The sequence below is a fragment of the Pollachius pollachius genome, assembly GCF_949987615.1.
Source record: "Pollachius pollachius genome assembly, chromosome: 5".
NCBI lineage: Eukaryota > Metazoa > Chordata > Actinopteri > Gadiformes > Gadidae > Pollachius > Pollachius pollachius.
The window spans coordinates 15864331-15877499 of NC_136938.1; the positions used below are offsets into that span (position 1 = coordinate 15864331).

General features: G+C 39.3%; 1 protein-coding gene across 1 annotated transcript in view; it reads left to right on the top strand.

Moving 5' to 3' along the window:
• Nucleotides 1-4830: 4830 nt before the first annotated feature.
• glceb (glucuronic acid epimerase b) overlaps nucleotides 4831-13169 on the top strand; it is a 45075-nt gene continuing 36736 nt past the window's right edge. The window contains exon 1 of the mRNA XM_079736821.1: nucleotides 4831-4971. The gene's annotated coding sequence lies outside the window, so the exon portion shown is untranslated. The remainder of the gene's footprint in view (nucleotides 4972-13169) is intronic.

The window sequence follows — 13169 nt, forward strand, 5'->3', positions numbered from 1 at the left end:
GTTGTGATGTTCAGTAAATGTGAGCTAATGCGGGGAGCTTGGCATGTTAAACATGGCGGAAACTACCTGCCAGTGGTTTCTCAATCCACCAAACCAGCTCTCAGAAAAACGAAATGAATGTTGAAGCTTTTTGATTGATTGCAACTAAAATAGCTGAGCTTTCATCCAGTTTTCACCATAAGCTGCTGGCTTCAGCAGTTCCAAAAGTGAGAATGGTAAAGATGATAAAGGTATTATATCAACAAATTTACTGAGCAAAATTTGCATGCTTAACCATATAGACGCTTTTAGCATAAATCTACCATACTCTCCATCATCCATCTTTGCTGCCGTTTAATTAATTGGCATATACAAGAAGCTTACTGTGTTTTATTTTGTGTTGGTTGTCGGTTGAAAACTAGAAAAGTTTGACTAAACTCATTTTAAACTTGCATTATCAAAATAATTCTTGTTTTCCTGTCAGCCTTATGTCAAAACTTTTTGTAGAAATGAATAAAAAGCTAATTATTATTATAATTATTATTTATTTATTTTCATTCTATGCACCGTTTATACCTTCTCTCCCTTTGTCCATGAGCCTCTGCAACGCCACTGCTTAAAGGAAATTAACAAACATTGTAAGCCATTGCCCATGAATCTTTTATAACCCGGGGAGACCGGAGACAATGAGAGACAGGAGAAGCATGGCGACTCTGCTGCTGGGGAATCAATCAACTGTCACTCATTCAGCAGCCATGGCAGGCGAAGAATGCGAATGCAGTCTTCCTCGGCATGCCATCAGCTGCTTATGGGGAGAGGGGTCGGATGGGGGAGGAGGGAGGACTGGTACGAAGCACGAGCGAACCCTTATGCTGATGAGCGGCAGCCAGGACAAGTTGTCATTGTAAGCAGCAAATCCAGGAAACGGTTGTCCAAGGTTGGATTCTTGTTAAATTCAAGGAGGTCCCCGCATGTTGATAATATGACTTCAGTCCGCTCCTCCTCCACCACCAATCCTGCCCATTCCTTGTCAACACCACACCAACCACACAATGATGGCCACTATTTATCAAAATGCTAAAAGACGTGTGTCTGTTGAGTTCTACTCATTACACATGAGTCAGGGTGTGTCCTTATGTGTCTAGGTCGTTGCTTCCCAGATGTCTGCTCTGTCTCTGGATGCTTGTGAGCCAGAATTGGTAGGTAGTCGACATCAAAGGATAGGAAGGAATTTGTTGATCAGGTTGCCATGGATACCACAGAAGGTCAAAACATGGTCACAATAGGTAAAAAATAAATTTGAAATATGATTTGTCTGTATGTTTTTTTGTGTATCTGTATCTGATGTGAACTCCCAATCACCATACATACAGTAAATATGTTGAGCACTACCCACCAATTTATCTTTTACAAACACGTTTTGAAATTAAACACATTTTAATTAAATCTTAACATTTTCCACAACCTTTAACGTTTTCCTAATGCTAATAGTATCTAGACCGTTTTCCAATTTCAGACATTGCATTTTCATTTTGTTGCCTTTGTTTTTTTTTGTCTAGCCACTCAGCTTACTTTGCTTCTCTCATCAACTTAAACGCCTCATCCACTGTGTATACTCCCAGCCTAGTGAGTCTAGTTGGACAGAAAGATTCAAACATTCTCTATTGTATTGAATATAGAGGAGATGCATCGTAAAACCATACCCATTTAAGCTCAAAATCATTGAGTTAGGTTTATTCTGAATTTCACTGATAAAGTTTTTAGAATGTCTAGGGCAATGGTGAGATTCCTATCTTCTCATATTCCTCCTTCTTCTCCTCCTCCTCCTCCTGCTTCTCCTCCTCCTCTTCCTCCTCTTCCTCTTCCCCCAAAACCTCCTCAGTGCTGTCTGTCAGTTATTTCTCTTTTTCTTGTGCCTCGGGTGATATCAGATAGGGGAGAGCAACACATTAAAGCAGTGCCTCTTCCACCTCCCAAAGTGAAAATGAGAAACTGCAGCAGAATACCAATAGCTACAGATCAAACAGGCTGGAGGGATTCTGAGTGACTTATCTCAGCCTCTCAGTCAGCCGGGTTGGAGTCAGTGCCTGCTACGACCCATGGATAGGAACTGAGACCCAGTGAACCTGTGACTGCAATAAAATGGAAAAAAACACACATGCACACTTGCATGCATGGACGCATGGCCCAACACACTCACACACACAGACACACACACAGACACACGCACACACACACACACACACACACATACACACACACACACACAAACACACACACACACAAACACACACACATACACAAAAACGTGCATGCACAAAAATGTATGCATACCCCCCCGACACACACACACACACAAACACACACACACACACACACACACACACACACACACGCACACACAGACACACACAAACACACAAAACATTTTTTTCGTTATATAATACTACAATCAGCACAAAAATAATATCCTTTCACATCTGCCTTACTCCCTTCTTCAAAGTAAAGAATTCAATGTAGTTATATATTACATTAATAATAATAATACATAATTCATATTTTTACCTCACATTTCTCAGCACCATAATGATTAATGGCAATTATTTAAGATAAATAAATTTCCTTTTTGTATGGTATTGAATCTGAGCACTTTTTAACACGCTTTGAGTGCCTGGTTATAAGCAAGAATGATGTATTTTGGTGTTTTGACGTTGAAATCAAATAGCATTATATTAAGAAGCCTGATGTCCACGGCCCTTGTTTGGGACACATTGTCATTGACAGCACACGTCCTTAGAGACTTTCTGCCAAGCTGAGAGCCAAACATCTCCTCCATTACGTTGTATTTATCCAACCCCTAAACACTGTTATTAAAGGTGAAAATGTTTATTTTTTCCCATTTGTTTTGCGGTGCTGGGATTGAGATGGAGAAAGAGGATGGATTGACTGAAATCAAATTAATCTGCACGGTTGAGTCCCTTAAATACTAAATACATTACATGTCATGATTCCCTTTCCATTTTTATTTTTTGGTTTATTTTTTACAACATCTTTTAACCACTTTTAAAGTCCTTTGTTTCCCTGTATTCCCAAGGTGAAAAGTTTCTGCACACTACCTTTAATCAATAACTATAATTTGTTAAGGAGGCGATAGCATTGTTGTAGTCCATCATTATGGAGACTTGCTCTGTCATCATGACAATAAAGCCAAGTTTTTTTTTAAAGATGGCTATATCCTCTACTATCAGTATAGTTCTTGATAGCAGTTACATTATAACAGTAGTCTAATGTTTTAGTGTTTTACTATGCGTCACATTGTGTTTTTTGCAACGGCATGGACTTGGTTATATAAAGATGGAATAAGCTTCAATCATCACAAAGCCTGCTTATAATTTAGCCCTGAGGGATTATTTACTTTTCATTAATATTCATGAGAATACAGCTGAAATTGGAGAGAGTGATAATGGGATACAATATGAGCAGGTATCCTAATTCTTGCTATGCACGTATGTATACACACCTTCACTTTTTGGGATAAATTTGAAGTCGTAAATATTTATTTTGCATGTGTACACTAAAGTCACAAATGTGTAACAGTAAATTTGAAGTCGTAAATATTTTTTCTACCAGTGTAAACACAAAATAGGGGCTACGGGTTCACAAGTCCTTTGTTACAGATGCACAAATCCTATTCTGTGCATCACAACTTCAAAGAGTCATGCACTTGACACTTGGCACTTGCTACAATCATTGCAGTGTTGTTGGTGCAAAACACATTCACACATCCGTGTTTCATAATCTGAGAACATGCACAAAATTTGTCGTAAACCCAAATGTGAACTAATGTATCAGACCATTAGAATACATTGAAGGACACTTGCGGCATGTTAATACAATTATTTGGGGGGAATTCAGTTGAACTAAGTAATTTAATTTGACATAATGTAAGATACCCAACTCCGTCGTGTAGGATGCCCTCTTGTCTACTTTCAAGACTCCAGAAAGTAAGAGTTTGCTTGGATGGTCCCAGTGTAGTTTGAAAAACGCACCCCCTGCCGGCGACTTTCATTGGTTCATGCTGCAATTTTGTCCCGCCCACGGACGCACTGCGTCATACGGATACGAATCACTTTTGCTTCACTTGTACCACATAGACTGTTGCAAAAGTATCTGCAAGAAAAACAACAGCTGAGACTCTTAGCAGCAGATTTGAGCAGTTGTATCGATGGACTTGTGCTCGCTCATTAAAATGCTCATTGAACATAGTGACCTATGTAATTTCATTTGTGAGGAAATATTTCACAGATGTGCAACTTCTGATGCATTAATTAACATTTGGGTTTACGACTGCACAAATTTTGTGCATGTTCTCAGATTATGAAACACGGGTGTGTGAATGAGTTTTGCACCAACTGCGCTGCAATGATTGTAGCAAAAGTGTCAAGTGCATGACTCTTTGAAGTTATGATGCACAGAATAGGATTTGTGCATCTGTAACAAAGGACTTGTGAACTCGTAGCCCCTATCTTGTGTTTACACTGGTAGAAAAAATATTTACGACTTAAAATTTACTGTTACACATTTGTGACTTTAGTGTACACATGCAAAATAAATATTTACGACCTCAAATTAACTGTTACCCATTTGTGACTTTAGTTTACTCATGCTAAAGACTTTTGCTACAATAATGCCTTCATACATCTCGTACCACCAGCGGTACGCGTACCACAGTTTATGAACCAATGACAAAATAGTAACAACGAGTTTCATTGGTTTGTCAATGCACCCACCCTTTCGCATTATCTCGCGATGATTGAGAAAGAGCAGCGAGAGGCTCCTCTTATGTGTGGTCACACTCACTGTTGTGGAAGCAACGCATAGAAGCTGGTGAACACAAGAGGAGACATTCTGAGAGAAATCGTCCCCAGTATAAATTTAGTGGTCCAAAGCAAGACATTCTTCGTGGCTCATCGCTGGATTTTTTTTCTTGAAGTGAGTAAAGTTATTAAATGTCTTGTTTTGTTCACTCCTCTAGTCCTGTCGCCTGTGTAACGCTAGCTTATATTTGTTCAATTCAATCACATCAATACTTACAATTCACTATATCATCTGTCAGCCACAGACAACATCGTACAACCTAGTCAACCACGTACATGTCATTACACGAAATCATGTTAAATTTGGAGGCCCTTAAAATAGTGCTGTTGACTGAGGAATGTATACTCATGTTAGCTTGCATGCTAATATTGTATCTTACTAAAGTCCTCCTGTTGTCTGACTTGCTCCCCAAGGATAACGGTTGCAGACACAAGCGATATAGAATATTTTTCATTTTAGTTTTAAAAGGACGCACGTCTCTATGTATCGGCAAATGTGAGTTATGGGATTTATGGATCACAATGTGTTGTGTACTTTCATTGTGAAGTAATTACTTGTAGTATTGCATCTTGCTCGTGCATCTACCGCTTTTTTGAGGTCCGTCGTATCTTGCCTGGAGTTTTGTATCAAGCCGAGAAATAAATGCTTTTGCTTTCCAAGCATTTGTGGCACAACCTCACAATTCTTTCCAAGATTTGTTTTTTCTAGACTATATAACCAAACACTTATTAACTTTGTCTCACCATTCTCTCTGCGATTTTATTGGGACGGAGTGGAGCGTTGTATTGTACAGCAATTATACATTTAAAAATCGTTTTTAAATACAGAGCTCTGTCAATCTATGTTTTCATATTTTATAAACGGCAATAACTGTTCAATTGAATGTCGCGACACCATGCATACATAAACAACACATAATTGCATACATTTATTCTGCAAAAACATGTAGCTAAACCCACTGCATTTTCATTGCTTCTTCCACGTTTGACCCAGCAATCTCGGTGTCCCTCTCTAGTGCCTTCGATCAACCCATCTATTTGGCCGCAGCATGAAACGACACTGTCGTTCTTCTGGGTTGGCAGCTGTCTTATAAAGAGAAAATCATTTAGTACTTAAATGCCGATATATATTTTTATGTTTGTGGGTTGAATGTTATTTCTCAGTTGTAATGTATATTCAGCTAAGATCCGTGACAGTCAAAATTGATCCACTAGCTCCCCACGTTCGGATATAATCAATAGCTCCAGTTACGATACTGTGAGTTTTGTAAAGTCATGCCTATCTTAAGTGGAATCAACTATCGCAAGATGAATCTTGCCTGACCAATCTGGTGTTTATGTCCCCATAAACAGCAAGTCACGGCATCAGTTGGCTCCTTATGATTGTTATTCGCTTATGTTAGCTGGTGATTATAGTCCGTGCATTTAGCCTTCAATGCAAGGCATTAAACCTTTGAATCCTTTAATCGTATGAAGCTGTTTGGCTGTGGTTGTTAAAGAGTGCTAAGTTGTTTTAAGATTGCAGGAAGTAATGATTATCCGTCACCTGGAAAAGCAATTGCCCTGTGGCGATGTTTCATAGCAACGCATGTTTGTGCTGCAACCCTCAATCTTGTACATTTGCCCTTGCTTTGTATTAAAAATGTATAGATAATTTGCATAGGCTAATCAGGTAATCTCAAGCTAATGCTCTATATTTATTGAGAAACCGAGCCGGGAAAAAGGTTAGTAGCATCGGCCATCCGTAACGTAGCAGAATCAGGTCGTTAGGCTTTTATATATTTTTGGGGGGATTTTATTTATAGAGCTTTATTTAATAAATCTTTAGAGATATGGGTCTTTGCTGATTGTTGTTTGACACTCCTGATGGTCTTCCATGAGTACAGAAGAAGACATACTGCCAATAATTAAGCAACAGTGATTAAGTGTATAATTTCTGTTCCTTCTTTCTATTTTGATTGCGTGATTGAAGTGTAAAAATGCCACCATCTCCATTGCTGCAACAGTCATGAAAGGCTTGCTAATCATAGTACTAAAAATAATGCAGTAACATATTTGTAAGAATTGCTCATAGCCTTTTCTGCTATAGAACTTTGGACACTTGTTTTACTTTGTTCCAGCTTTGTAATGGTTCCTTGAGTGGCCTGTATTACAATCTTCAGGTGGCAGAAGAAGGGGGCTTATCTGCAGTGAATTGTCTGTGGAAAAACAGAGCAGATGGCCACTCTAAACTGCTGCTTGCCCCCATGCTAGGTATTTGAACAGAAAATCCTCTTTATATTGCTTTTTTGCTTTTCATTGTGCCCAGCAAAGCTACGTGGCAATGGTTAGCCTAAACATGATGCGTTTTGCAACATGATGCAAAACGTTTCATTATCTAGGGGTATATATAGGGAATTTTGGTGTCTTGATTAATAGGAATTTAATTTAATGTTTCAGTTGGTTCTAATTTAGTATTCCTTGCAATGGGGTGTCTAGATGAGACAGAAGAGTAACATTTTATGATCGTCAGTTATGAGCACACACCCTTTCCGTCCAAACTGCAGGAGTGTTCTCTGTGCTTAATCATTACTCCAGTTATGTGGAGATTGTTTGTATTGGTCTAGTAATCTAGCAAACTTCTAGAGCGGTTTGAGTTGGCTCATGCTCAGGCCTTTGTCCCTCATACAGGCTGAGTAGTGCTAAGCCTAGTTCATCCCGCGGTGCCTCATAAAGGGCTAATGTAACAAGCCCTGCCCTGTTTTAGCTCCTAGCTGGACTTTTCCTTTAGTCTGCACGCCACTGACCATGATCAGTGGTCTCACTGTGACAGTTTGGAGGGGGGCCTGTTATGATAGTGATGTTACTCAGACTTAAGAAGAGGTGAGAAGAAACCACCCACAATCTAATTAGAAGTGGGCTAATGATCGGCAATATGTCCAGTTTGAATGGTAGCATATTTGTCAAGAAATTGAGGAAGACCGTTTATAAATGGAACCTATATAACACCAAAGATTGAAAGTGTAAAAGACTGAAGCTTATGTTATACTTGAGTAATTGTAGCCTAAATAGTAGAACTACTTGTCAAGTCAAATTTCTCAGATTGCTTATTTTTATTATTATTATTATTATTATTATTATTACTTGCAGTAGTAAACTATGAAATTTCTTCAAAGTGTACCTTTCCTTGGACATGGTTGATAGCATGTGCAAAAAAGCACACATCCATATTTGCTGTTTGTTTCTAGGCTTTTTTTGTAGTGGCAGCCACTAGACGTCACCCCCCCTCAGTAATTTATGCATTTGTAGTACATCAACTGGATCGTGCCTGTATCACATTATACTGTCTGTGTTTTAACCAGTATACCAAAGCTAAAAGTAATGAAATGCACTGGGTCTTATCACCTTGCGTTATGTTTTATTTTCCTCTCACTTTCCTATGTTTTCTAAAACCACCATTTCGACAAGCTGCATACAAATATTCTAGCCATTTTATTTCTGGCCACTTCTTGCAAGAAACTCATTTTTTCCTTAAAGTCATTTAAAGTTGAATGCTCAATTATTTAAAGTAGTCATCCTTTGGTCTTGCTGTGCTTTGTTTAGCCGACACATCAATTTCGCTGCTAGCTTTCAGAGCATTGAAGTGGCTCCAGTGTCCTGAGTTAATGTGAGCAGGCGGCTACCCCATCCTACCACTTCAGAGCACAGTAGTCTTTCTGTTGGAGCCCTTGGCATAAAGGCCTTTTGCCACCCCCACATAAAGCATTGAGTTTATAGTCTCCTTTCGTTATTGTGGAAAATTGCCATTGAACGTTCTCCTATAGATCCCGTAGGTTGTGAGTTGCATCACAACTATAATCACTTTTTTACCCAACATTTGTGTTACAGCCAATGGTATGCCAGTTCTTCTTCCTTGTCCGGGTACTTTTCATAATAGTCAAATGCTTCTTTGTCAACACAACTTGGAACTTTAAATTTGTATATATATTTTTACATTCCTCGAGTGAAAAACTTTTATAGATGTTTCAATAAATAATTCTTACCAGTGAGCTTGAACTCTATAACCATCCAATGTTGCCAACGGACCAACTTCAACTGCACACATGTGTACATGCTGTTGGATAAGCTATGTGAGGCTTTATCAGCCTTTTCTATTGTAAATTTACACTGAAGTTTGTAGCCAACTAACATTTGGCCTTTCAGCTCTGCACTGGATGTTGCCAGTTGGCAGTGTCAAAGCGGTCTGTGGACTCTGCTTGTCTGGTCATGCAACCTCTTGTTCATGTAACCTCTGCTTGTCATCCAGGCAGTGTAGCCAATTCAAAAGCACATGCCCAGACAACTAATACTTATCTCTCTGAAGGCCAAATCCGACCCAGGTATAGCTCCCTTCATCCATTCTCTTGGTTAAATACCAACCCTACCATACCCTTCCACTACAAACCAGAATGGCCTAAATCGACCAGACGATAAAACAAACGGATACTAGGGATGTGAGTTTACCTGTTTAGGTCACTTTAGGTCAGCACACACACGATATAAGTAATAATAACAAAAAAGGATAAATGGACGGGAGACATCCCTCAGTCCAGTTACTTCCAAGCTACAGCTGAGGTTACGCTAGCCATTATCCATGCCGTTCATTGTGTGAATCGGCACATAAAATTATGCATTATATATGCATGTTTGCTTCATGTCACCAACACAGGGTTTCATGTGCTGCTGCTTTAGCAAACTTGGATTGTCTTTTGTCATAGTCTCTCCTGCAACAAAGAGATGGGTCCAAATTATTTTCGCTTTCCATTTCAATCCGATTCAACATGTCAATCAATTGTTCATGAGGCATAGTCTTAAACACAAATGAATAACACTTTGCTTGGTTTTTTCTTGAAGTGTCCAAAGGTTTTCCATTGTTTACCTTTTTGATCTCCAATTGACTATATTTTTGCACAACCTAAAAAAACTGATCATGTTACATGCCAAAATGCTATAATATAAGGCCATAGCCGTCCATCATTTATAATTCTAAAAGTAATCCATCCATTCCTGAACGATTACCGTTGTTAAAGCCCAACCAAAGGGCTAATAAAGGATTGAGCGTCGTCCTCATGCTATCTGAATAACTGGAAGTATCATACCAGATACCTGTGTCCTTTCCCCGGGTTCTCCACAGCCGTCTTTTAGGGCTGCTAATCTCTGCGCAGCATCACTCCGGGTTTATTACATTGCTGCCTGCAGGCACTTCATTTTATATTTTGACGCCATTTTTCCTTCATTCCCCCTTCAAGTCTTCAAGGAAATTGTGTTTTTCACTGGCGTGATTTGATTGGTTGGCCATTAAGTCAGGGTTAGGCATAGGGCATGTTTTAGTTGAGGCTACAAATATTAGATTTGTCGGTTTGTTGTGTCTGGAAAGTAGCATGAGGCCATTTAATAGCGGGAAAGGTACGCAACAGACTCAAAGCTTTGATTTTTCACTGAGGTGATCTATATGTTTCTTTTATTGGCTCCCCACTGATCCCCAAAAATCCATGTCTTGTCTTGTTTTAGGATAGTTTAACTTCAAACTTACTATTGCATTTATACGGAACCCGTAAAAAATCTTTTTTTAACGTTTCTCGCGAGCACGAGAAAGCATCTGGTGCGCACGAGAAAGCATCTGGAATGCATTGCTTTACTTGCCAGTAACAACCTTTTTATATATACCTGTTCTATTGGCATTATGTTGCATTTACAATTTTATTTTGCAAACTTTATTTTGCAACGGTAAAGAGACTATAAAAATTCAAATTATTGAAAATTTGTGTATAAACAGTTTGTTTATACACAAATTCATATCCATTTTTCTGTTCTTATAATAAAATATGATTATTATATCTAACTGCATTTGTGCTGAGTAAAGCAGCGACACATGCAATAACCCAACAGATGCTCCTGTGTGCTGATAGTAATGAGGTATCAGTGTTCCCCTGGTCACTGCCACTCATTTATTACATTTGTGTCAGGGTCATTGTGTCGTCTCATTTTGTTTACACCTTCACTGCCTCATCACAAATGCAGGCCCTGTCTGTTTGCCTGCAGTAAATCCTTGGGTTGCTGACTTTGGTTAAATGTGGAAGGGGATTTGCCATCCTCTGTACACTTTTTGGGCTCTCAGAGGAAGTTGAAATAAGGAGCCTTTGCTGTACCTCTTTCAAGGTAGTTCTTTGCACTGTCCTCTCCACCCTTGGTCCTTATTCAGTGCTGGCAAATCCCTGTAAGCAATGTGACATCGTTAGAGCCGAGTCTGTCTTGTTGAAACCTGTAATTCCCCTCTCTATTTAGACTACCATGAAGTAAATTACTTGTTGCACCTAATTCTGCCTGTCGTTCCACTTTTAGCCCTAGAAGATTTAATACTACTTGTAGCTGTAGTTTTACGAAACTTATTATACTAAAAGGTGCCTCCATATCATTGAATATATAAATTGACATTGTAAAACACTGTACGAATCATTTATTGATTGCTGATCATTACGTATTGGTTTTCTTTTGGATGTCTTTTTAAGGGATTTGTGAATGACATCTGGTAGACGTATCATTGGGCATGCTACTCTGAAATTCATTTGGTCAAGATAAGCGATGTAGGGCTTCATTTCAATGCAAATACATTGAAAAGTGAAAAAAAAAAAGTTTTCAGATGATCTTTGTTGGGGCACACCCATTGTCAGTTGGGCAGCCAGTGTTAAGGGGCCTACACACCGCCCAGACTCAAATCAATGGCCAACTGCCTTTATCCGACCACCAATGGCGACCAAAAGAAGCGAAGTGTGGAAATATTTTGACCAGATTGGTGAAAACAATTTGCAGTGTAAGCACACAACCAATCAGAAGCCAGATGCCAACGCTCTCATACTTTGCATGTTGAATCAGACCAGACACCGTCCGCACGGTTCCAAAAGCTTCCAACACAGCTGAATACACAAAAAAGAGTCTCCCTAAACGTTTCAGATGGCCAATGGTTGGGCCAGTGTGTAGCAGCCTTTAGGGAACTGCAGAAGATATTTCAATAGGCGACATGTTTATTCTTGTTGCTGGTAAGATTCCAGCACTTTGATATCAACCTTAATTCTTGACCCTAGTGAATTAAGACGTTGTTAAACGACCATGCATAACTTGTTCTTTAGTATTTTAACTTTTTGGGTCCAGACATTGTTCCCAAAAAGATCATTTCTAGTGTTGTACTGAAAGTTCTTAAATATCTCCTATTATACTACATTTCTGGTGTTCATTTCTTATTAATGACTCCTATAGAGCAACCTGACACGAATCACAGCACTAAAAACTATGTAGATTTTCGGGAAACTCTTCCTCTCATCTAGGCGCTTTCAGCATTCTCTGTCAACACTCGGCTTCGTCCATCTCCGCCCCCTCGCCCCCCTCCTGCCAACCCCACTCCGTTGTGATTGGTTACCTTCCGGAAGAGCGCGTTGCCATACATGGGAAATCTTGATTGTTCTAGGTAGATAAATCCCGGAAATTTGAACAAGTGAATTGCGACCGGCGTACCTAGTGTTTAGCGCTCTGCACTGCTCTGGGAATACGTCTAAATGCATGTACGTCATTATTTGACACTTTAGTATGGTTAAACATGACTATAAATCATTATAACAACGTTTACAGGTCATAAAAGTCAAAAAAGCATAATAGGGGCTCTTTAAAGGACAGTACTGGTCTGCGTGATCAACCCATCGTACCAATCAATCCTGGCTTCACTTAAACATCCCTAACATTATAATTTGTTTAAATTACTTTGTTGTACAGAGTCAGTCTGGCGGTCGGCATGTCAGTCCAATGTGTCTAGTGGAAGGCATAGGGCGTTATTTTAATGAAGTAGCCAGTAGTCTGTCCAAATTGTGCCCAGATTGTTGTGTCCACACACTTTATCAATCCGATCAGATGCAAGCCTGATGATCTCGGGATGTGGTCTAGCTCATTAGATCACAATGGAAGCAAGATGCGATTTGGGACTGTCTAGAACTGACAGCTTATGCGTCCTAGCGTGATCAGATGATTAAAGTCACATTGAAACAACAAGTGTTATCTAGACTAGCCCGACTGAGATGTAACTCTGTAGCTGTGCATTTGTCAATGCAATGATTACTAAGGATATTGTTATTATATACAGATCTTTTTAATTTTCTTCCATGTTTGTGATCCACTTGAAATGGCTCTGCACACAGCATCTGAGCTGAACAGACCAGCGTAGCAAAAAATAATGCTCTTCTTACGCATATCCTAGCATTTCTATGCATTTTGCTCCAATACAAACGTCACAACTCTAGGTTTGGGAAA